The 26558-nt window shown below is 37.6% G+C and overlaps 1 protein-coding gene across 13 annotated transcripts in view; it reads left to right on the plus strand.

Annotated features, from left to right (window-relative positions):
• mef2cb (myocyte enhancer factor 2cb) overlaps positions 1-26558 on the plus strand; it is a 155263-nt gene that overhangs the window by 66827 nt on the left and 61878 nt on the right. For 10 of the 13 annotated variants that reach the window (XM_051108852.1, XM_051108840.1, XM_051108848.1 and 7 more), the window contains exon 1: positions 10578-10875. The gene's annotated coding sequence lies outside the window, so the exon portion shown is untranslated. Of the gene's footprint in view, positions 1-7837; positions 7857-8474; positions 8576-10577; positions 10876-26558 lie in introns of those variants that run through there. The other 3 variants (XM_051108842.1, XM_051108841.1, XM_051108843.1) reach the window with 2 other exon arrangements.

The raw sequence follows: 26558 nt of genomic DNA on the forward strand, positions 1-26558 counted from the left end.
TTCAATCTGCCTCCTCCTCTGGCGTCGTTTATTTGCATTCTGAGAACAATATTTCTGAGGCAGCATATTTTTAAGAAAGCATCACTTACAAGCTTTCTGCCATCTAATCCCTCTCTTCCTGGGTGTTCGGGGTGTGACATTCTGCACCCCCCACCAACCCCATGGAGACACAGGCAAGGCAGCTCTGACCCAGTTTACCAAAGCTCCCATGTTTGTCATTTGAAAAACTTTCTCGCTACCAAAATAAATAAATAAATAAAAATCTTTGATCTGAATTGTGGTTGGGAAAGAGCGTTGTTTTCTCGCAGCAAAGGTGGTGCACTTTGTAGCGAAGGCACCCTTTTCTTTTTGAACCCTTCTCTGTCTATTCGCCAGTGGCTATGTCAGGATTCGGTTTGTCTGTCTGCCTGTGTCTGTGTGTGTGTGTGTGTGTGTGTGTTTCCTGCACTAGTCCTCTTCTCCCAAGCTCCCGCAGGCTCCCGTGTTATTTGCAAAATCTATAATAGCCCCAAATTAACCGGAAATTACACAAATATGGCAGTCAGCCTTGTTTACTTTTCCTCGTATTTATCAGAGCATCTAAAAGCATACGCGATCTGACTTCAGCTACAAACTGAAGTACCAGCAGCACTCGGCGTTAAGGGTGCGACAAAGACGGACCTGTTTGTGCACTAATGCCGCTATTAAGTCGACATTAAATACGAAACATATACGGCGTTGAGAAATGAACCCCCCACGTTTATTTATATTAATCACAGTTGGCACGCAGGCGTCGCAGTAGTTACCATCCTTATGTTGCATATTGCAGATCCAGATGCTATGTTCTTAGGTTACATGCGTCCATATTACTGTCTGTCAGAGGAGTATTTCATATTTAAAACAAATTCTGAGAAAACAGTGACATATTAAACACATGGAAACAGTTTCATCTCTCTAGCGCTGAAAAAGGGAGAATTATCTTTCTCCTGCTCTAATTGCTCACAGTGACGGCTTACTTTTTCTTTCTTCTCTGTCTTTTTCATAATCTAATTCCAATATTTCACACTGGAGATGTAGTCTTGGCCGTCTGTCGTTGCTCCTTTATTCTCTTTCTCCTCTCTTTTCGCTCGTTTTACTCCTCTCTGCCCCTTGGAGAGGGTGGCATCGGCGCAGCGCTCCGCTCCTTCGTGGATCTTACATGTTGGATGGGGCCCGTCTGAATCTACAAAACACGAGTGCTTCACCGCCTTTTGATCTTAGGCTAATCTCTGTTGCCTGCCTCCAGTCTCATCTTGTTTGAATAAGAATGAGTCTGGGGTGCTATTGCAGGCACAAAGAGGTTTAGGCGGCATCCGTTCAGCAGAGCAGCGCTGCGCGGGTATGTGTACATCCAGAGACTCGGCGCTCTTATATTCTCCAGTGTGAAGATTCTGCGAGCGTGTGTGAGGGCGGATTTCAGACTTAAGAAAAACCTTTGACGTTTCGTTTTGTCTACATGGTAAATTAGTGGATTTTGATGCAAATATAATGAGAATTTGAGATCCAGTATGACTTGCTTAAAGTGGCTCACACTGATGAAACGTTTAGAAGTCATCCATATATACAACTTAAGGGACAGCTGACCAAAAATGAAAGTTTTGTCATTGTTTTTTCACCTTACACTGTAAAAAAAAAACTAATATTTGCGGTAAAATACCAGCAGCTGTGGTCGCCAGAGCTTTACCGTAAAAAAACGGTAGCAACATGTTAGATTTTACAGACTTTTTTTAAGACATTCTTAAAAATAAAGGTTCTTTATTGGTATCAATGATTCTGTGAAGAACCTTTAACAACCATGGAACCTTTCAAATGCAGAAAAGTTTCTTTATAGTCGAAAAAGGTTGTTTAGATTTTTAAAAGGTTCTTCAAAATGGTTCTTTTAGGAACTGTTCTCTGAAAGGTTCTTCGGGGAGCCAAACATGGTTCTTCTATGGCATCACTGCAAAAATGCCCTTTTGGAACCTTTATTTTTAAGTGTGTATATGTTAATATACCAACCTACTGAAGTGCTAATATCTGTTTTGTACCATTGTAATACATTGATAACCACTTGAAAATCACATGATGAAAGTTAATCACAAAACATAGTTATTTCAATAAAAAAACATCAAATGCGAAGTGTCATGCAGAAATTTTGAGTATATCAATTTACAATTTTCACTGTAAATTATACAATGACTTGTTCTTTGTCACTTCTAAAAGTTGTCATTTTAACAGTATTTTACTGTAAAATGACTTTAAATTTAATCACAGTTATTCACCGTTTGTAGGACAGAAACTTTTTGTTAACCAATTAACAGATTTTTACCGTAGCATTTTTAGTCGTTTACTGTTAAAATTACAATCATTGTTTACCTGAATGACTTCATTTCTTCTGCAGAAGGAGAAATTTAATGGAATGTCTGAGATGTTTTTTTTTCCCATACAAGGAAAGTGGTGACCTTTGACCTTACATTTTTTTTAAAAAGAAAATAATACTTTTATTCTGCAAAGAGGCATTAAATTTGTCACATTTGAAGATGTTTATAATAAACGATTACAAAATGCCATTCTTTTGGAACGTTCTATTCATCAAAAAAAAAAAAAAAAAATCCTGAACAAAAGTTCACAGTAAAAATCTTAAGCAGCAATGTTTTCAATATTGATGTTAATATATTAAATGTTTCTTGAGCAGCAAATCAACATATGTGACCCAGGACCACAAAACCATTCATAAGGGTATATTTTTATTAAAATTGAGATTTCTACATCATCTGAAATGTGAATAAATAAGCTTTTCATTGATGTATGGTTTGTTAGGTTAGAACAAGATTTGGAATATACAACTATTTGAAAATCTGGAATCTGAGGGTCAAAAAAAAAAAAAAAAATCCAAATATTGAGAAAATCGCCTTCAAAATTGTTCAAATGAAGTTCTTAGCAATGCATATTACTAATCAAAAATTAAGATTTAATATATATTTGGTAGAAAAATTACAAAATATCTCCGTGGAACATGGTCTTTACTTAATATCCTAATGATTTTTGGCATAAAAGAAAAATCAACAATTTTGACCCATACAATGTTTTATTGTCTATGGACCCTTTTCACAAGACTGTGATGATGCGTTTCAACAGTCATCATCATCATAAATCTTTGGAAGTTTTTCATATTTAGATTTTTTTTCATAACACTATACTTTGTATTATATCACCTTTTCATCAAGTTAGAAAAAACTAGTTAACGCTATTGCGAGGGTGTTTCTAATGCAGCGTCTTTGGGAGGGGCGGTAAATTTGACATTGTTCTCTCTTTTGTCCGCTGATATCAGTCTCTCTCAATTTCTGTTTCCTTTGACTGAAAGTCATGAAAACTCTCATTTTTCTTTTGTTATTTGTGTAAATGGGAATGTAAAAAATGTATTTGTGGTACTCTCCCATTCTCCCATTCTCTCTGATTTTACCCAACTCTGATGACTTCCGCTTTGAGAAACCCGGAAATGTGAGAAAGGTCCATTGCTACAAATATACCTGTGTGACTGGTTTTGTGGTCCAAGGTCATATAATAATGATTTCTGAAGGATCATGAGATCAAGCCATGCTGAAAAGTCAGCTTTGTAAATAGAAAACAGGTATTTCAAAAGTAGATTTTTACAATGATAATGTTTTTACTGCGTTTGATCAAATAAAGGCAGCCTTGTTGACATTTCTTTGAAAAACATCTTACCAACCACAACCTTTTAAACATTAGTGTACGTTTTAGTGTGTTCTGACATGAGGGTGAGTAAATAATGACAGTTTTCCTTTTTAGGTGAGCTTATTCTTTGAAGCTACCTTTTAAAATCTTGGTTTGCGTAATTGATGTTATAATAGCACAACCTTTCCACTGTTTGCCTAAGATCCAGTCTATTCTGCAGTTTATGTGGCATAGAGAGGGGCTTCTCAGTTCACGTCTCAGGTCAAGAGGACAATGGTCCTTTTTTTCCACTACAGTCTGAGGAGAGAAAGCAAGAGAGTTAAAAGTGTAAAAGTGAGTTGATTTCTTTACCACCTGAAGTGTGCACGAGTGTCGCCGGGCAGCCGTTTCAACGCAGTTGGAAAGAGAGAGAATAAATGAGAGAACAACACAGACAAAGAGTGAAGGGATGAAAGAGACTAAAAGACCTGCATTTAATGTCTAATAAGCGTTTTCTGAAATAAAACACATCAGACATACTTGTGCATGTACGTAACAGCCCCCTGCACAGGTAATCTGCACTGTCTGGTAGAGCAACTATTATGACCAGTTTGAAATAAACATAAGAAAATATAGGTAGAATTTCCATTGCCTGTCCATAATGCCCACCATCTGTTAGGACCCGACTTCTGCACAAGCTCAGGAAACACCGGTTGGCACTCGAAGTCTGGAGACAGAAAAATGTGATGTTGGCATCTTTTTTAGTGCCGCCGTTGTGAAAAAACCATGTTGAAACAATGAAATAACTGTGCGAGTTTCGTGGAGGTTATGGGTGAATTAGTTTCCACCGTTCAAAGGAGGAAAAATCATTAGAGTGTGATTTTGTTTTAAATATATTTATTTTTCCAGCTTTTAACATTAGACACACAAAGAGAACTTTGAGCTGAAGGGTGAAATTTACAAAGATGTAAAAGTGATCCAATCAGCAGAGTAATTTAGGAAGCAGTAGAAAGTTCTGAAATAAATAGAATGACAGTTCAAGAGAGAGTAGATGTCAGGATTTTAGTGTTCATTCATTTGTTTGTTTAAATGCATGTTACTTCCAGTCATGCTGCTTAACATATTCTAATTGCTGCCACCATTTAACTTAGAGTTAGTATTAGCTGTGATGGACAGGGTTGAGTCATCTGTGAGAAAGCCTTAGTGCGCCCCTGCTGGCAGAGGTATGTATTGCAGTTGTATATTTCACTCACAAAGCAGAGATCTGTTTCAAGAAACTGGCCCCTTAGGTGTGCTCATACATGTTGCTAGCTAAAGCAAATATAGTTTTCAACTTTTACTGTCATTTGACACGAACTCCTATTTAGGCCTCCATTAGCAAGTGGGACAGAGTACAGGTGTATTGACAGGGGAGATAAAGACTTGAGTAGAGTGCAGGGTAACTGGAACTGGGGTGGCTTTTTCCAGCACACAGCTTTAATACTGAAACCAGAGCAGCAGCATCCTGCACAAAGGCTTAACCGTGTTGTGCTGCTTGTGGTTCATCTATAATGAATCAAAGGTGTAGCGTTCACGCGCTGTTTGCCCAACAGAACATGCAAATTACTGAATTTGTCCCCACACGAGTCAACACTTCACTACCGGTTTTCTTCCAACCGCAATATGTGTTAGCGTGCTCAGGTGCTATTTAAATTCAATGAAGAGAGGGCTCAAACCGTGATGATTTCATCAGCTATGCGCTTTTAGAAGTTTCCAAGTTGAATGCATGCTTGGAAAGTTAAAGTTGCACTTTTTTATTACTTGGAGATCCATTGAAAGTTGCAGCCATATGTTGAATGGCTTGTTGTAGGTAAGGGTCAGAGCTAATGTAAGATGAGATTCAGCGTCTATTGAGAAATATTAATCCTGATCTTAAATGGCTGGTGTGATGAAGATAAGTCAGGCATTCATTTGCGTAATACCTGCGCCAGATTGGCCAAAATAAATCAAAAGGATGGCACTGATTCAGTTGGCCTGCAGGATCATTATGAAATGAATAGATGATACTGTATGATTGAAGGTGAACATGCAAAGACACATCTTATACATTTGTGTGCAGCTACTGTAGGATTATACTGTAGCTAAAAATGATTATGCTTTCAGATGTTCCATGTCATGTAATTTTAATTTAACCATCATGTCTTTTCTTTGGTCTCAAAGACCCTAGTGCTTTTTTAATATCTTGAAAAAAAATATTTGACTGGTATACAAACTCCTGATTGATTAATTGATTGATGTGACAACAATTTCTCCAAAAAGTATATAATATATTATATCTGACTGCCAGAAATATATGCCTTATGTCCATAAGGCACACACTTATGGCACACACACACAAAAATAAATAAATAAATAATAATAATGCTAGTTATATTATTATTCTTATTCTTATTACTATTTTTAAATATTAGGGATTCTTAAAAAAAAAAAAAAAAAAAAAACAGATCATACGGGAAAGGAGCAATACATTGAAACATAAATGCATGCTGAACTGAAGCAAAAACAAAATGATAATATGATAACTATGACCAAAAAGTACATAATATAATATATAAAAGTCAAAGTAATAAATAAATAAATCAGTGTTAAATTATTATTAGTAGTAGTAATTGTAAACATAATATTTTAACTATTATTTTTTTTTTTTTTTGTGTGTGTGTGTGTGTAAATGTTCAATTTTAAAATATCAGGGATTCTAACATGTTAAATAAAGACCATAAGGGAACTGCGCACTGAGAGTAAATGCATGCTAAACTGAAGCAAAAACAAACAAAAAAAATTCTCCAAAAAGTACATATAATAATACTTTACAATATAATATTATATAAAAGTAATATATTTAAAAAAAAATAAAAATGAAATAAAATAAATCTGTCTGCCAGATATATATGCCTTTTGACTATAGGGAACACAAACATATGAGTAATTTTAGGGTGTCTTTTTAAATTAATGAATAGGTTAATAAATACATAAACAAACAAACAAATAGATAAATAAATAAATAAAATAAATAAAAAATAATAGTTACATTATTATTATTATTATTATTATTATTATTATTATTATTTAGTTTATTTAAATGTACTATTTAATATATATATATATATATATATATGTCTTTTTTTTTTTTTTTTTTTAAGAATCGCTGGTATTTTATACATATACACTGAGACATAAATGCTGAACTGAAGCAAAAACAAAAATGCCATTTTGTAGCCTTCTAAAGCCATTTTTACACCCATTTTGAGGCTCTTACATAACTTTGTGCTGCATAAATACCCCAGTTAGTAAGTGTGTTTTTCCTCTGCCTGCCTGTCGGTGTGTCTATCTGTCTGCCTATCTAAAACTTCAAAGTTTAGGAGAGGAAAGAGGGAAAGAGAGGAAACGGGTGAAATTAAAGGTGGCAGAGAGAGAGAGAGAGAGAGAGAGAGAGAGAGAGAGAGAGAAGCCGAGGGGAGGAGTGAGATAAACTGACAAAATGAGGAGGGGAAAAGAAGAATCTATGATCTGGCCAGACTTGGGAGACAGGCTCATCCCGGCGCTCTCATGCTCTGTGAAAGCTCAGCGCTGGTGTTTGAGCACTTGACAATGTTATCAGCTCTGACAGCCAGATTGTGTTTTCACATGAGTGTGATCAGCAGCAGATTACACACGTATACTCACGCACACACTCGTACACTAACAGCCTTGCTTGTTCCTGTTTGCCAAAGAAAACGTGTTGATGTTTATCGTGCTCTTAAAATAAAACGAAATAGAGGCCTTGTCCCTCCGTCCTCCCGAACGCTACTTATGTCTGAGTGAAGATAATAAGACACACGTGGGTAACTACCGGGCTTCCGAAAAGAAAACAACGTAGGCGGGATTGTTGTCAGCCACTAACATTGTGTATTTATCTTCCGTCTCCTTACATCTGCTCGTTACAAACATGAACAGATGAGGCCGAAACCTCAAAATTACCTTTCTCTGAAAAGCCTCTTGTATGTGTATACGAAATGACATAACTGCTACTGGACACTTTCCTTGTGGCTTTCAGCTTACTGGAAATCGGATTGTTGCTCCTGAATGATGGCAAGCAGGTTCACTTTGGACCGACAGTCTGGTAGCGATCGACAGCCAGAGAAAACAAAAGGGAGAGTAATTCATTTGTGTGTACACATGTGTGCTCTATGTGTCTGTCTGTTTGTAAATTGGGTCAGGAAAACTAACTAATACTTAAATGTTTTATGTCCCTATTGACAGAAATCCCCTTCTGAGATATTACAGTAAAGTGCCTTCAGGGAACATCTAACAGGCAAATTCAGACATTTTAACAAACTCATTAGTCAGCTCTACCGCACAATGTTTAGTAGACTGAACTAATGTAGTGAAATTTACTTATATATAGAGAGAGAAAATGGCTGGAAATAAATTGTAAATATTTATATTACTGCAAATGTGCAATAATAGATATCAAAAACAATAAAAGTAATGGATTATTTGTGGTTAAAAGTGCAAATTCTCATGCAGGTCTAAGTCAGCCAGGTCACCATCAGTGATATACGGTATGGTTGCTGTAGTTACTGTTGTTTCTGTTCCTCTTCCTGTTCTTTATCTAGTTTACCTACCACATGAATATGCAAGAGGCAGCTCAATAACATTGTTTATATATTTATTTATTCCTTTTGTAGTTCCCCCAGCCAAGCAGTGTATCTTGAACACTGTGCCTAGATATAGCTATTAACACAGAAAGAATTTCTCTCTCTCTCTTTGTGTCTCTCCACCAGGTGCCAACTAAACAAACAAAACCGCACTCTGAAACCTAAGAGGGTCTTCCTGGTAAAAACTGTGTGCTGGAGCTGGAAGAACTGAAGGAATCGTGAACACGGTGGGTTTAACATAATATACACGCTTTTCAAATAGACATAACAGTTCATAAAACTGATACTGTGGCCTACAGATCCTAAGGCTAAAGACATTTTCATTGACTTCAGCTGACTGGCCAAATGTCAGTGAATCAGAGATGGTGAATCAGAGAATCTGGTGAAACTTAGCATGTGGTATCATATAGCCGGTGCAACCGAAGCCGTATTGATCTAGATATTGAAATTACCAATAAAAATGCAATTCAAGATTACAGTGTCTTGTGACCCAGAAGTGGGATCCCACGGAAGCTGATACCGCTGGGTCCAGTTACAGTCTGTCAGGCAGATTAGCAGGTTTTATTAATTCATTAACTGATTTCATGTTTTACCTCTACCTCTGGTTTGTCTGTCAGTGACTCAAGTGGTGCTTAAGGTTAATGCTAAGGCAATAGCTTCGTGATGCAACGAAATATAAACATTAAGAAATACAGATGACCACTTTAAGATGGGGAAGTGAAAAAACAGCTAAATAATAGTTTCTATTCCTATAGCAACCCTTAAACGTAAATTCAATCATTATTTCTGAACATTCACAGGGTGGTCTTTGGCATGGAGAGCTTTGGTGATAGTAGCCACGGTTTTTCTCATTATCATCTCTTGATTCCTCAGTTAGATGCGTTAAAATCGTTTCATGGTGGGACAGATCTGTCTGTGATTTTATTCATGTTTAGCATGTGTTACAGTACTTATCTCTAGTGATAAGGAAACTCATTTAAATATATGGCGAGAAGATTGGGCTGTGAGAGGGCACTAATCTATGCAGGCTTATATGAATCAAAGTGCTAGGAGAAATTATCACTCTATACCGTTCTTGAGTTGGCTATATGGTGTTTTTTTTTGTACTCTGACAAATGTTACTTTGTGGATTCTTCAGATCTGGGTTTATTACATCCTTGGTGTGTAGATTGTTTTCTAAAGAACTAGAGAATAAAAAGTGCTTAAAAGTTCCCCTACACTATAAATATTTTTATATTTTCATATATCTTTGTTTCCACTGATTTAACTAACTTTTTAATGTTTCAGCTTGCATTTCTTTATTACTAATTAAATGTAAACGTCGTGAAAACTTAATGAACGCATCACTGCAGATTTTCACTTTGAATATACTTCAAACAAAGAAAGTTTTGCATTTTAAAGGATTTAAGTATTTTACAGTATTTATTGCATCAGGCTATAAAACTAGGTTTGGATGTAATTAGAACCTTTGGTTCTTGTTACAGTGTAATTATGCATTAAGTACTGAGTAATATTAATTAACTACATGTATACTATACGATTAGGGTTCGAATGAGGGTTTTGGTTTAGGTTTAGTTGTATGTAATTATGCATAATTTATTGTTATTACTATAGTAAGTACATGTTATGTGTAACAAGGACAACATAAAATAGTGTTACCAAATAAGAAAGTAAAAAAGTGTTACCAAATACATACATATATATTACAATACAACAACAACAAATAACATAATATACTAAAAATAAAGGTTCCAAAAGGGTGTTTTTACAGTGATGTCATAAAAGAACCATTTCTGGTTGCCAAAGAACCTTTCAGGTAACAGTTCCTAAAAAAAAAAAAAAACATTTTGAAGAACGTTTTAAAAATCTATAGAACCTTTTTCGCTTTTGAAAGGTTCCGTGGGTGTTCAGGGTTCTTCATAGAACCATTGTTGCCAATAAAGAACTTTTAATTTTAAGAGTGTATAGTAAAATGTTAAGTTTAAATAAATTAAAAATCTTTTTAAAATCATTAAAAGTCACAAAAATAAAAGTACCACTGTCTTTGTGCACACGTTGACTACTATACACAGTGTGATTTGATTTTATCAGGTAAGAGATAAAAACGCATTAGTGTTGCGCTTCTTTCATTAAAACATTGGAGTGATGTAAGCCCGTCCCCCTTCAAGAGTAAACCCGATTATTTGCCCTGCGTAGAGAGAGAGGGAGAGGGAGAGAGAGAGAGAGAGAGAGAGAGAGAGAGAGGGAGAGAGGCTGAGGCGCGGAGCTCAACATCATCAGTCGCAATAACGGCTTAATCATTCCTCACCGTGGACGACCGACACCAACCTCAGCATCTGAAACGCTTTATTAGCCACGAGAAAAGAAAACACGCATTAAGAAAACGACAAAACGACACTTTTTCCGGTGGTGCTGGTGATTTTTGGTGGATTTTAAGTGTGAAGCGGTGAAGTCCACCCGGCGGCTCAACACCTTCCGTCACACCGCAGGACAAACTTCACCGGACACACTTCAGACGCACCATGAAGTAAGTGACACTGATACCGGACACCGGTTGTTCGTTTGCTCGTACATTATGTGACATTGTTGGTAAACAATAATGCGGTGAGTTTACATCTCCGTTATTTCGCGAAAACAAGGCAGAGAGTTACAGAATCTCGGTTAAGAAAGTTGACATGACAACACCCGTTATTTCTGTGACTACTGACAGGACAATCACTAACAAGTCAGCGGTTTTTTTATGTGAGGGGTTTTAATAGAGAAAGACAGGCGTGTGCTTTTGTTTGGTTCTTTTAAAGTGCTTTATCAGCTCGCAGAATAAGCCGACACACTTTACAGCGTTCATGTATGAATTTACAGTTACTGCCGTTGTGAATATCATAAAAGAGCTGGCCGGTGATGTGTGGAGGTCCGAGGGTCATCCGCCGATAAATGCAGTGTTGAATTAACAGGCGCTCAAATGCGATCAACTTTCATTCGCGACATTAACAGTATTCACTATGTTTATATGCAGGTAGATCAAGCGCTACAGCCTAAAATTAAATTCGACCAAGTTTGTGCTAATAAATCCATACATATATAAATCTAAAGAAAAAAATCACAGCATTATAAATAGCAACATTAGTAATACTAGACGCTAAAAAATTATAGTGCATCAACTCAAGCTAAGAAACCATCCGTTTATTATATAGGCAAAAGTCTATAGTTTGCAGTTTTATGAAAATAAATAATTTATTTGTCTTAATAAGCCTAAATTTAAGATTCTATTAGCTTAAAACAAGTTTGTACACAAAAAAACTTCTGAGTTTATAGTTTTTGAGAACAGTTAAGTTGATGTCAAGAGTCAGAAATGTAAAATTTCATGCTACTATAATGAATTAAAGTGTTTATCAAGACAAAAAAAAAAAGTGGAAGTGTAGCATTTGGAATGATATAAATCTGTGTGAGCAACATTTTTTAAATCAGTTTTTCAAAAGTTATTGTAAGAAGCTGTTATAATCTAATTACTTTTTGAAGTGACTAATTAAGCTGGTACTTGCAAAAATATGAGAATCTGCATACTTTTACAAGTAAAGGTGAAGACAGATACAGATGCAACTGAAAGAATGAGATTGTTTAATTAACAGGAGAATTACTTTTTGGCACTTTTATGTCTTAACAGATTTTTTTTTTAGCATTCCTGTATACTTAACTGTGAAAGAACAGAATAAGTTACACATCATAGTTTTTATTTTAACAGTTTAAGCAGCGCTGCAAAAAAAAAAAAAAAATAAAAATAGAACAAATTTGCAATTTCTCCATGCAAAAAGCATCACGTATTGTATTTCTGTCACTTCTACCTCAAGTGCACTCTCTTTCAGACTATACTGTCGGATAGGCTAACACAATCAATGAAGCTCCTGTATATGTGTGCATGTACGTGTGTGTGAGTGTCTCACCTGTTGCTCTCCTGGGATTTAGTGTTTGCTTAATCTGCCCAAGAGGAAAATGAACACACTCGCATGTGGACTCATATGATTACACTCAGAGGGTCATCTCATAGCCGTGCACATATACGCACAGACACGCACACACAAACACGAGCGGTCCTCCTCAGACCTGTCGTCTCTAGGAAATCACCAGGGATTAGGCTTCTGTCGATTCACAAAACCAACAGTGACAACATGGCCTTACACTTCTCTCAAAGAGGGATCAGCTCTCCACGTGTCACTCTGATTGGCTGAGGTACTTGAGCCGATTGTCAGGGGCATTTACAGGCACAGTTTGTGTGCCCCTCCGAAGCACAAATTTACACTGGGTTGTGCTGTCTTAAAGGTTTGTCCATAGGTGAATTGCACTTCTTCTGCTGGCAGTTAAAGCAAGCATGTGCAGTGTAATGAATGATTATTCCTCTTCAAGCAAAAGCAGGCATTATGCAGAAAATGATGTAGTAATTAATTTTAAGTAATAGCCATTAATCTAAATGCATTAAAAAAAAAATTCTCCCCCCAAAAGAAGTCATTATACGTGCTCAAACCAAACATTTGCCACTATCTCCCAGTAAGTTTCATGAGCTTGCAGAGAAAGGAAAAAAAAGTCATGGTAACTCTTCAGCAATAATAATAAAAAGTAATATCGGCCCATTTTATTACACAGCAGTGTGTTAATTTTGAGTCAATGAAGTCAAACATTTTCTCATTTCGTTTTTTCCACACTCTCTCAGCTTCATTTACTAGGCTAAAAATTAGTTTAATAAAGCAAATAAACCAGCTTCAGATAAGTCATTTTTACCCTCAAAGAGGGTATGATGTTTGGCATTAGATGAACGTACCCAGCGCACACGAGTCTGTCCTGGTTTTTGCATAATGAATTTAACTTTCCTTCTGTCTCTATTTTGTAATTAGCAGTGACGCTTGGCAACTTTCTTTCTCGCTGTAAAGTGGAAGGTGGTGTATGGAGTTGATTCACCAGAGTGCTGCTCAATCACAGAGGAATAGTCCTGCCTTTGATGTTTAATTATATTGTGAAAAGAATATTTCTGCATAAAATTGAATTTTTCAGCTGAGCTTTTTCTCTGTTCTAAAGATCTGCTGTGGGCTTCCGCGGTATGTACCGAACACACAGTAATTATTATGTATGCTGTAGAAGTCTGCGTGTATGTGGCCGGAAATAGTTCTGAAAGTTGTGTATGTGCATTTGCGTGATATGAGAAAAACTATATTTTACTGTGTATTTGTACACGGGCAGATGATAGAAAGCTGGTCGAGGCTGCCACGAGGAGGCTGCGATGACAGACAAGTCAGTGTGCGTGCGTACGCCGAATGAATGTGCGCAACATATCACGCTGCGAACATGAAAGAAGTGCTGTTCCGAAAAAATCAGATGGGTAAAGGTGACTCCTGTTTCATATAACTCCTCTTCAGCTTTGGGTGGTCCAGCGGGAAGCCTCTTCTGGCCTTCCTCTCCCCTAAACATCCAAGCACTTCCACTTTGGTCAGTATCCTAGAGAAATAGAGCACATTTTAGGCTAGATAAGACTCAGTTAAAACAGTTTAGGAAAAGGTTCATCCCTACATTCGAGAGCTCGTTTCATCTAGTCGTATACAGCAGGTTTATGTTTTTTTAGTGGATGTCGCACTTCCGTTAGAGTTGGCGATTTAAAATATGCAGTTTAAGAGCCACTTCACACTTTCCGATGTGATGCAAAATAAATAAATAAATGCATCCGGTCAAGTTTGGAAGTCTCGATGGCGTCCAACTTTGCTTTAACCATCTGGATCTGCGTTTTCTGGATCTGCGCTGGAGACGGAGAGTACGTTTCATGATAAAGCACAGTGGCACAGTGTGTGCGTCTCGCTTCACAGCAGAGGGACCCATGGCACGTTGGTGGATGAGGGCCAAAAAAGCGACGAAAATCTTCGACAAAAAAAATAATAAAATAAAAAATGGGAGACGAGTCGAAAGGGTAGGGGAGCGGAAAAAATGCTGAAATATTTTCCAGCAAATGTAATTTATCTTTGTCAGTGGGGCAGCATAGCCCAGTCATTCTGTAAGGTTCTCCGGTGAGAGGGGGGACAGAGGGGCCTCTATGCCCCAGCTTCACATAACATTCATAACCCCGACGTCTCTGTCGCCGGAGCTGCCCGTAGCACGGTGCCGTGTGGCAAGGCGTGTATTTTTAGCGATTTCAGCACTCGCAATGGACTCGAAGGTCCTTTTGACACTTTCAAAGTGTCGTGACGCTGTGATTTCTATCATCATATACAGTTTCACGTGTTATTTTTTTAGCTCGTTCGGTAGTAAACACCACAGGCCGCTGCGTCTGACAACTGCCAGACGTGATTCAAATGCGCTTGAACATGAAACGATGGAAGGAAATAAGAGTTTCTTTTCATTAGTGTGAGGTTGAGGTGTTTCATTCAGCCGAGCTTGCAAAGACAGCCTCTCAGGCGCTCTCTCGCAAGAGCAGCTCTCACGAGCGGTGTCCTGCCAAGCTACACACGTGTGTCTTTCTGCAGTCATCTGCGCCGTTCTCAACAGCGGCCTGTCAGCATCGGGGGCTGAAAACTTCGGAAAAAGCGCGCCGCGCTGGACACTCGAGATTCGAGGAAGAGAAAGAAAAAGAAAAGTCGTGAAAACAGAAGAGGAGATGTGTCTGCGAGCCTGGCATTGTGACACTTAATGCCTTTATGTTTGTGGTGGCGTTTGCACAGGGTCCTTCAGCAGGCTGTCATCCACCGCCAAAACAACCAATCAGGCGAGCCAGTTTCAGCCATTGGCTGTCTGCTCTGTCTTAAGACGGTTTTATTCCACTTTAAATGCCGGGTGCAATTAATTTCTGACTGTGTAGAATAATACATTCGCATTTTATTTGTCTTTTCTTTCTGTGTTTTATATCAAACAATGGATTTGATACGTGTGCGTAGATAGATACGGTTCAAAAAAATTAAATACATAAAACTTATTTTTATGGTTTCACTAAACAGCTTGTACTATTCCGGGCAAGGTTTTAAACTTTGTAATGCTAGCACTTCCCGTCTTATTGCCTTCTTATGATAAATCACTTGTTGTATTCCTCATTTGTAAGTTGCTTTAGATAAATGCAACTACTAAACGAATAAATCGAAAAGTAATATGTTCATCAATAACAAAATAGTTTAAATCAAACACAGTGCACAGAGATATATTATATATGTATATAAATATAAATAATATTATATTATTTTTATGTGTGCGTGCGTGTGTTTCTTTGTTTTTTATCTAACAATGGAAAAAGGTCAGTCTAGAAGCTATCTAGGATTTTTTTCCCTCATACGTCGTAAAGTTTTTTTCTCTTCGCTCTCCACAGCACAATGTTTACTTTGATGTATGACTTTTCTTCCAGTAGTTACTCCGAAGTACAGCCAATGATGTCATTAATTTTATTACAGATGCTCCATCTGGAAAAGAAGAGAATGAGAGAGAGAGAGAGGGAGAGAAAGAGTGAGATAGAAAGAAGGAAAGGAAATGTGCAGCACCGACTTGTATGCATAATTAATAAGAGCAGCACTTCATTTGAAACTTCAGGGTTTGCTGGCCAGTGCAGGACGGGCCGTGGAGTGCTCTGCTTTGTATGGTGAAGTGTGGAGGTGGCTCCTTTCACCTGCAGCTGCTCTGTTACAGCCCCTCTGGAAAAACAAATAACCTTGTGCGTGCGTGTGTGTGTGCGTCCGCGCTCAACCCTGACAATGGCAGGAGCTCCTGTGACAAGAGACCATGTGACGCAGGCGTGTCATTAAACTGCTCGCTGGCCCGTGGCCCACACTTCCTAAATGTTGCTGTCCCGCCAGAAATAGCTCAGCCATGAGATTGACTTTTTTTTTTTTTTTGCCTGTGTTTGTCTGCATATGTGTGCCGGGGACTACGATTGTGAGCCTGCAGTATTGTTCAGGTTAAAATTGGTCACTGTCTTATTTTTGGATCAGAGCGGCTCACAGGTTATAAATAGATGAGGAAAGGAAGGGAGATACCTGCCGAGACTCTGGCGAGCTCTGCTGTCCCCCCACCGCCCAATATTCGCATTGTATTGTCGTAATATCATGCTCTCCTTATACAGACTTTGATATGTGTGGTTTTAACAGGAACTTATTAAATGGAAAATAGTCATATGACTATAAGTTAGGCTTGCGACAGAGCTTGGTTTATGGTCTTCATGGCTGGCAAAGAGAAGGTAGTGTGTGAAGTGAAGAGAGAAGAAATTGTGTGTAGGCATGGAGTGTAATCTAATAGGGCGATGTCCACCTCATGGAATATTTTTAGAAGTGAAGTGCTAATTTTATTTCTTCATTACAAACTTGAGCTGTTTATGTACTTTAAAGTGTTTTCCCACCTTCAGTTGACGTTCCACATACAATGTAATGTCATTAATTAATTACAAATAAATACAAAAATAAGTCAGAAACCTAAAAAAGTTTTATGCAAATGTAATTGATTATTAAAAATATTGTTAATATGACTCAATCAACGTAACTACACTAGATTTCTCCAAGTCTGCTTTAAGCGTAAAATAGATCCTTAGAATAACATGCATTATGATAAATTATCCGGGGGATAATAAGCATATTACCACTTTTTGTGGTGTGTGTGTAAAATTCAGTGAATTAAAATTTCGAGGTCGGTTGTTAAGTTTTAAAATTTCTATATTACCGTTCAAAAGCCGTTGGTTTTATTCAGCAGTGATGCTTTTAATTGATCAAAACTAACATAAAGACATTTATAATGTTGCAAAAGATTTTAAAATTTAGGTTTTCCATCACAGGAATAAATTACATTATAAACATTATTTTAAAATAGAAAACGGTTATTTAAAATTGTAATAGTATCGCTGTATTTTGAGCAAATGAATGCAGCGCTGCTGAATGTAAGAGACTCCTTCGAAAACATTTAAAAATCTCACAGAGGCCAAACTTTTCAAACACTACTGTATATTTGATTAAAACAAACCTCAGCGTAAAGAGCTCTGCACTTAGCACATTACGACGTCCCCAGCCCTGTTGCTAACTGTTAAGATTGTGAATTAATGATGTGGCATGATTGAATTTGACTCGGCAAACATTCCTGCTAGCTCGCCCTACTTTCCCGCCGGTGTCTCTCTAGAGGGGTTGTGTATTGGACCTCTGGACTCTACGTTAGCACCTGTAGACCGCAGAGAGGCCTGAACACAGGCCTGACACCTTGGTTAGATTAGAACAACTTTAAACCGTGAAGTCTGAAGTTACAGCGCTGTTGAGGGGAACGAGTTTGACAAGGAGTGGAAAAGTGGTTTATTACTCGTGAATGACAGAAACTGTCATAATCTCTAAAATATATGCTGAGACTGTTGTCTCTTTCAACAACACTGGATTGCTCCCACCAGAGTAGAGACACACAATGGACATAATTTCATTATACTGACATGGTTGCTTTTATCCACAGGTTATTGTTTCCCAGGTCAGATTAAAAGCAGCGTGCTTTGCAGGCCTGTTAACGTAGGAGGTGTAATCTTATTAGATTCATCATCATCTTTCGCGAGAAAGAGGAACTGCTCTTGTCAAGCTTCAGCGCACAGGTGAAGAAACCTCATGTTAATAAAGCGGCAGTTAGCCTCTTTCCTTCTCTCCCCGAACGGGCATGTGCCGTTATATTAATGTGTTTATGACAGTTTAATTGGATAAGCAGGCCGCTCGTAAAAAGTCTACAACTGTTTTCGCCAAGGCGAGCGCAGACCTTTTTTTTTCCACGTTCTTCAAAACGCTGCTAGGCAGCCCGTCGATGACCCACTTCTGAGACGGTCGAGAAAACAAGGAAGAGCTGAGCACGATTCAAGAAAAAAAAAAAGGTTAATTTTGTTGGGAAGTCGATTTGAAATTTTTTCGCTTTCCCTCCCTCTCTTCCTTATCCTAAACGCAGCCGACTTTTTTTTTCTTTCTCCGAGCTTCCCTCCAGCGGAATCGGAAAAGAGAGGGACTGGGAATGCTGGTGTGGATTAGCTTCCGATGCTTGGCTAGCCCCCTCGGTTAATTACATGTGTAATGAGTTGTTTATTTGGGATAATGCGCAGCAGGAACGTCTGCCTAACACCGGAGCTGGGAGCAGACCCAGGGAGAGTCAAGGATAGGATAGGATAGGAGGATGGAGGAAAGAGGAGACAGGAGAAAGACAGTCCCCACTATCGGCGCCAGAACGAGGAAAGGGAGGCTCGGCAGAGAAGGGGGGGGTGGGCATTCTCATCCCGTCTCGGGGTCAAACGGCCATAGGACTTTTCTCAGGGGTGGGGGGAATAGAAATCTGCGAAAAAACATACAACGCAGAAAAAGAAAAACAACGTACGAGGGGGGAAAAGGGCCGGTGTGTGCCCAGCAGTGCAGAAGGGAGTGGAAAAGTCCATGGGTGCAAACGCAAAGGAGGGAGGGAGAGACGAGTTGTGCTATCATAAGCCGAGGGGGACAGCTGGGGTTATGTGAACGCTGCAGCTGGATCGGGAGCCGAGGGAGATCGCCGGGCCGATCCCTGCGCTGCCGAGTGGCTGGAGCCTTGAGAAAAAGCTTCCCTCCCTTCGCAACCTTCTGCAGGCTGCACTTTCCCAAACCCCCCCTCCTAAAAACGAGATGGTGTAGATAAGCCTCTGGAAAACACACACACATACACAGACCTGATTTATACAACACCGGCTGTAAGCACTTGCTTTCCCTTGTTTTCTTTTCCGCTCTTATCGAGTCGAATCGAGAAGCGGTCATTATTTAGCTAGAGTGAGCGATTACCATCAGAATAACAGCAATTAGAAGGGTGATTATTTTTTATATAAATGCCTGAAAAAACAACACGCGATATGTATCTCGCAATTTTTTTATTCTTCCTCTGAGCAGAGATTTTTCTTCCCTTTTTTGTTTTTTTTATATTTGACTAGCATATTTTTTCTCCTTCGCCGAGATGACTGAAAAGTGTGAAGCGGAAAAGTGAAGCCGTTTAATCCGGCGTGTGGCATCGGAAAACTTTCGCTGTCACTGTTTTCTGATCACATATAAAAAAACAGGCCCGTCACAGCTGCAAGACACAAGAAACACGCGGTAAAGGAAGCTATGCAAATGCGCGCAACCCTGACACGCTACTGAACAACAAGGTAAAGCCTGAGAAAATAAATAAATAAATAGTGAAATACACGCGCGCACATCACACGCTACACATGGATACTCCTGTATGGAGGTTTTGAAAGAAAAATAAAAAAAGGTACAAGTTGTGGAACATTTTTTTTTTCCACACACAGGGGAGAGACTGAGACCAATTGCAGTGATGCATGGCAGGACATCTTGAATGTCACTATGAGCCTGAAACATGAGAAAACGGAAATAATTACCTTTAAAAGGAAACTTAACACATATTTATATATATATGTATGTATATATATATATATATATATATATATACATATATATGTGTGTGTGTCTTAAGAAGCACTGGTATATTTGTAGCAATAGCCAAAAATACATTGTATGGGTCAAAATGATAGATTTTTCTTTTATGCCAAAAATCATTAGGATATTAAGTAAAGATCATGTACCATGAAGATATTTTGTAAATTTATTACCGTAAATATATCAACATTTAATTTTTGTTTAGTAATGTGCCTTGCTAAGAACTTCATTTGAATTTTCTTAATTTTTCTCAATATTTCTATTTTTTTTGCACCCTCAGATTTCAGATTTTCAAATGTTTGTATTTCAAATTTCAAATATTGTCCTATCCTAACAAACAATACATCAGTGAAAAGCGTATTTATTCAGCTTTGAGATAAATCTCAATTTCAAAAATTGATCCTTATGACTGGTTTTGTGGTCCATGGTCACATATATATAAAAAAGACTAAAATAAATATCTTAGCTATAAATAGCTGACAGGACAATGTGGGAGGAGTTTGGTACTGTGTAATCCAGAGGCTTGTTACAAAGTCAGTCCAATTTGCATGTGTATGCGTACTACGAGTCACGAAAATCTAATATTTATGCTCACTTTTCTTCCGTTCTTTTTCCTCCTCAAGGGTTAACCAGCAGCGCTTTATCTGATCACGCTAGCTCGGCGCTCTAAACCTCCCGTCCATGTTTGAGGTTTTTCTTTGAAAGTCCGGGCCGTTTTGATTCACCACAGCTGCGCTGACTCTTTAATCAAATGCTATCTTTTCACTGCTTTGCCCCGTCTACCCTTCTCTCTCTCGCTCCCCTCCCCTGCCTCGTCCCTTAACGCATCTTAATTGGTTGCTTTCTGTGACAAATTACGAGCGCGTGCTTTGATGAGGTCGGGCCGAGCCGGTACTGGAGTAACTTGTGCCAGCCCCTGGTGGTTCCTCTTACCACTACAAACGGGGGGTGGGGGGTTATGCGTCGGCATGCTGAGACCGTAATGAGAGACTGGGCCCGGGGCTGCCTGGTCCCCCTGCTCCAAGCTGAGAGGACACGAAAGAGGGGGTTGCAGGTATCTTACCAAAGACATCTGAATTTTGAGACATGTGTTTTTTTTATTTATTTAATTATATATATATATATATATTTTTTTTTATTTATTTATTTATTCATATACATATTTATTTAATCAGTATAATAAATATTTAAATGTATTTATTCGTAATATTTTGTAATGAGAAACTAGGCCTGGGCCTACCTTTTCCCCAAGGTCCAAGCTGTAAGGACATCAAAGCAGGGGTATCAGAATTTCTAGAATTTGGATACATGAGATATATATATATATATATATATATATATATATATATTACATGGCAAAAATTATAGTTTTTAACGTAAACAATTACATTTCACATTTTAAGTAATATAATCAGACTACTTTTAGAATACTTTCAGATTACTTTTTCGTTTAGCATATTGATTTAAATAGGATAACTTTGTACCATATTGACATTAAAATATAAAGAGCATGAAAATATATTAAATTTATTGTTGTTAACAACATGAAGTGCATTAAACATTATATTACGTCAAGGTTTCCCAAACTGATATTTGTACACAAACTGCAGGGGGTTTATTAATTTAATGAAAAGCTAATAATTAATTAAAAAAAAAATGTTTACCTGCATGTCACGTGACCATAACCAATGTCAGATGAACCACTGAACATGCAAATGTGATAATTTATTTTAAAATCTATAGTCAAGTAAATATATTAAGTGAAAGATGATCAAAAGTGTGATAATTAAAAAAAAAAAAAAAAAAAAAAACTTTGAAAGATGAATTATGTAATCCATAAAAAAGTAACTGTTGTCTGATTATGCGTATTTTAAAATGTATTTAATCTAATTACAAGAATGGATTTTTATTATAATTTATAATAAACCGGTCATAAGAGTCAGTTTTTTTTTTTTAAATTGACATTTGTACATCATCTGAAAACTGAATAAATAAGCTTTCTATTGATGTATGGTTTGTTAGGATAGAGATACAACTATTTAAAAATATGGGATCTGAGGGTGCAAAAATTCTAAATATTGAGAAAATCACCTTTATAGTTGTCCAAATGAAGTTCTTTAAATTAAGTTTTGACATATTTATGGTAGGAAATTTACAAAATATCTTCATGGAACGTGATCTTTACTTAACATCCTAATGATTTTGGCATATAAGAAAACTTAATTTTGACCCATACAATGTATTTTTTGCCTGTTACTACAAATATACCTATGTGACTGGTTTGGTGGTCCAGGTTCACATTTTATTATGATGCTTTTATTAGCATAGAGTATGCTATATTTCCTAGTTACACAACTTGCACAGTGAAACTCTCTAAAAATAATCTAAAATTAATTTCCTTTAGAGCACTGTTTCTAGTCACACACATTTAGATGGGCATCCTACGACGTTGAGTCGTGTATAGAGCGTTTTTAAGCGTCCCGCCATGAGCGGTGCATTTTTTTAGATGACATGTCAAGTTAAAAATAGATCTACTTTTAAAAACGTGTCTCAAAACCCCAGTGTGCGTCAAGCTGTTTGTGAACACATCTTATGTAAAGGCCCCGTAAGAAATGTGTCTGATGGAAATTCGGTGCACCTGAAACCATTCTAATTATACAGGCTTCTTTAAGCCAACTAGTCATTCATGCAACCCTCCAACTAGTCGATTTACTCGACATCCCTAGTCCTGCATTAAAAGGAAGTGTGGCCAAGAAATAAAAGGAGTGAGTCAAGAAGGAACCAGTAGAGAGGAGGAAAGAGAGATAGGCGTCACCCATGTTTAGACAAACGCTAACTGCAACAATCACAGTTTAATGATCCGCAATGTCAACAGCGCAGAAATGCTTTCCAACAATCAAGTGGATCAACTTGCACTTCAACCGAATTGTGACATCACTTGAAAATCAAGGTGGGGGGAGGGCAGAATAATGGCATAACATTTTGCAGCAGGAGATTTGAGATAGTGGGCTCACGTAATCTTCATCTCCTCTTCCGCGCTCTCTTCCTCCCGATCTGGGTTACTCGGTTTCCTCGCAGAGCTTTGGGACCGATGAGAGAGAAAAATGTAGGGGGGAAAAAAAGAGTCAGGTCAACGATTTGAAGGACATCCTTGCTGAATGGGTTTCAACTTCAAATTATGTTCTCCCTGACAGATCTAAATGTGTTTTGTGATCAGTTTAGATGTCTTCAGGTCACCTCGAGGGGGTCAGAAATGGCAAGTGTGATGTTAGGGCAGCTATCCGTTCATTTCTCTGGTCAGTGTAGGCACAGTGAACAGTCATTTGGACATATCGCTTTGAGAACCGCAGAGGCAAAGTTTCAAAATGACACAACCATGTCATTTGCTTACAGAGCAGGTCACAGATCAAGCGTGTATTTGCATTGCTTACTTTCCGACCATAACGGAGATGCTGAGATGTCTGCATAATGCAAAATACTAAATTTATCCTGATAAGAGCTGAGGAGCCACCAAATTCAAATAGTTTACATTTAAATGATTTAATATAGTTTTATTTAATTTTTATTTAAAAAAAAAAATAGGCAAGGGGCTGTAAAGTGTCATTTCTTTATGAACTAAAAAAGTTCTTCCACTTATATTTATTTAAACAATACTGAGTAAATTATTTTCACAGTTTCTTATAGTACATCATAGGTTTAAAGGATGTGCAGGTCAAAGGTCAGTGTCAAAATTGCAGATGCATCATCCAGAAAGAACGGAGTACTACTATTATTAAAGTGCTTAATTAAATTCAGTATGTACTGTTATATATTCAGTAAAATATGAATTTTGATGTAGCTACAGTTTTCAAAATTAAAGAGATTCTTATATTACTGGAAATTAATGTAGAGAGCTCAATATATAGAGAGATCAAAAGACAAAATGGTGACAGTGATTTGAAACTGGATTCACACCAAATAATGCTGCTTGCAATGTAAACTCACAAACCTGACAATATTTTAGGCAGTCACAGGGGCAGTCCTTCTATTTTAAGGTACATGTAGAACCACAGAGACAAAAGGAAGGCACTGCAGCAGAGTCCTAAAAGAGCGCTCTGTTTAACATGAATACACAAAAAAATGACATTTGTGATGACACATTTGATGATATTGAAATCTCAGTTTGACCTTTAACCTTTTTTTGCTTGTTTTCGAGTACAGTGAAAATGATAGTAACATCTGCTCGCTGACTGTTTCACCATCATTACTGAAACATCACTCATGAAAAGAACTTTCGTGCAATCGCTGCCGATTGATCGGAGAGGTTGCTCAACTTCCCTTTTCCACCTTACCCCCTTTCTCTCCCTTCAACCAGCATCTTGTAAAGCCACAAGAAGGAACCAAAAAAAAAAAAAAAAAAATTCCCATAAACAATATTCAAATCAGTGCAGTGAGATCCTGTACATGAATTTTAAAGAAAAGAAAGAGAGGGAGCAATGATAAAGTGGCAAAGGAAGTATCTTGGCCCTCGCGCTCTTGCCTGGTGAGCCACGTTAGCCTCTGGGCTTAATTGAAGCCAGGAGGGAGCGTTTAATAATTGCTGTCAGAAGATCAAATTTAATTCTCTTTTCACAGGACCGCTGTAGGGTAGAGTGAAACAAATTGTCATCGGAGATTTCCAAATGAACAAAGCTTTTAATTAGTCTGATTAGAATGCCGTGGTACAGAGGGAGAAGAGGGGATAAAAAAAATGTGCGATGAAATAATCAGAGGATCATCCGAGCATGCTGTCTGGTGTTGCGGGGAGGTCACATGACTTTGTCTTCTCTCCTAACTATTACCCCCAACAACACGGCTGACGTCGAAAGACGTTGACGTTCTCCGCCGGTAATCTGTTTGGGTGAAGATATCAGACCTCGTCTGTCAGTGACAAATTTTGTTTTTTTCTTTTCCTTTCATTTAGTTTTCTGTGGATTTAATAAACACCTCCAGAAGTGTACAGCTGAATAGTGATTGCTGCATCTACGCTAGTTTTCCAAATGTGATAAACCATGCAACACTTCACAGCAGTAGAATATGATTGTCATTGTGGTTTTAGCATACACATATCTGTTCACACACAATTCAAATTTAAATGAGAGTGACACTACTTTCTATAAATGATGTGGCTCTTTTACATTTTCAGACTTTTAAGTCATTTGAACCAATTGAAAGCCAACTAGTTGTCTGTCATGCAATACAATGTGAGAGCCACTGTGAGTTTGTGTTTTTTAAGTAATGTCATATTAGTTGTAACTTTATGCTGCCCATATTTAGCATCTACTTTAGTAACTAGTGGCAGATGTATTGACAATTAAAAACTGCTTGACAGCAGTTATTAATTCTTACATATATTTTAATCCACTTTTGTATGATGATTAATGAACAAAACAGTACGGAAGTCAAAACATGCTAGTAAATACGGTTGTTTATCTCGAACACTGAAGGTGTGAATGTGGTCATAGTCATTATTAATTAAATGAATAGTATGTGATTCAAACAAGTCTGTTTCTCTTTCTTTCTTTCTTTTTTTTTGGCATGCTAACGTAGATGGACGTTATTTCAGTTCTCCTTTCTTTCTTTAACTCTGTTCCACTATACTAAGAACTCACCCAGAAGTCTGCAAGATTCTTAGAGGCAATGTCTTCAACATAATGACCGATGAAACCACCCAAAGCAACCCACGCAATCTCCGTTTCGTGTCCACCGCAAGGGCCATCGCCCTGTTGACCAAAGACCAAGCCACCATTAGAGCTGTAATTTTTGCCGTGTTTCTTTACGAACAGCTGGGCGGCCAGAACAGGACAGTGATCAGTCATTACACCATTCACTCAGTATGTGTCTGTCAGCTGAGCAGCTGGCTTCAGCGTGCCTCTTTCAGTTAGAGTTGACACAGTATGTTGTGCCACGCTTTCTTTGGGCCAGTAACCAATCGCTAATTGAAAGACAGCTCTCACCTTCCACGGTTTTGGCTTTAGCGGGCCACACTTCTCTGTTTACAGACTTCATGAAGGATGCAACTGCTGTTCACACCCTTTCATTCTATTTTCCACTGTTGCGCTAGGTCAGGTGCCACCATGTGAAAGACCAACACTACAGTGTTTTTTTGTTTTTTGTTTTTTATCAGACCTTGCACCAAATATCCATACTTCCCTTTTACAAAAAGTAATTCAGTAAATTAGTGGGAGACAAAAATGTACTATTCGTGACAGAAAAAGGAAAAAAGTGACATGCTATATCAGCTGACATTCTGAAATCTGCAACAAGCAGACACTTTCAACGGCAATGGGAGTGATGTAAGCTGAGGAGTCGTTAAATTGGAATTGTTTTAATTGCAATGATTTAAAATAATTAAATTATCTATAAATTAATAATCATTTTAGTCTAATTTAATTTAGGCTTAGATTTAGACTTCTCTATGACAGTCTCTTTTGCAGCAAACAATCCAACAAACAACAACAAAATTTCAGTTAAAAAAATTAAAATGACAATAGAATTAATCAAGGCAAATCACATCAAGTTGAATAGATTCCTAATGTGCATAAATTAATACTACAAATCATAAATAAAGAACATTTAAAACTTACTCGTACCAGCATAAAAGGTTATTAATAATTAGAGTACTCCAATATTCTAATTAATCTAATTTAAAAAATGATTAGTCTATTTAAGTGCAATAGAAGCCACAGCTACAGGAAACAAAAATATTTCTCAGTCTGTTTGTACGAGATTGTATTGTCCTGTATAAAATAATAATATTTTAATTTCATCCAATTATTTATTT

This window comes from Labeo rohita, chromosome 5, assembly GCF_022985175.1.
Source record: "Labeo rohita strain BAU-BD-2019 chromosome 5, IGBB_LRoh.1.0, whole genome shotgun sequence".
Taxonomy (NCBI): domain Eukaryota; kingdom Metazoa; phylum Chordata; class Actinopteri; order Cypriniformes; family Cyprinidae; genus Labeo; species Labeo rohita.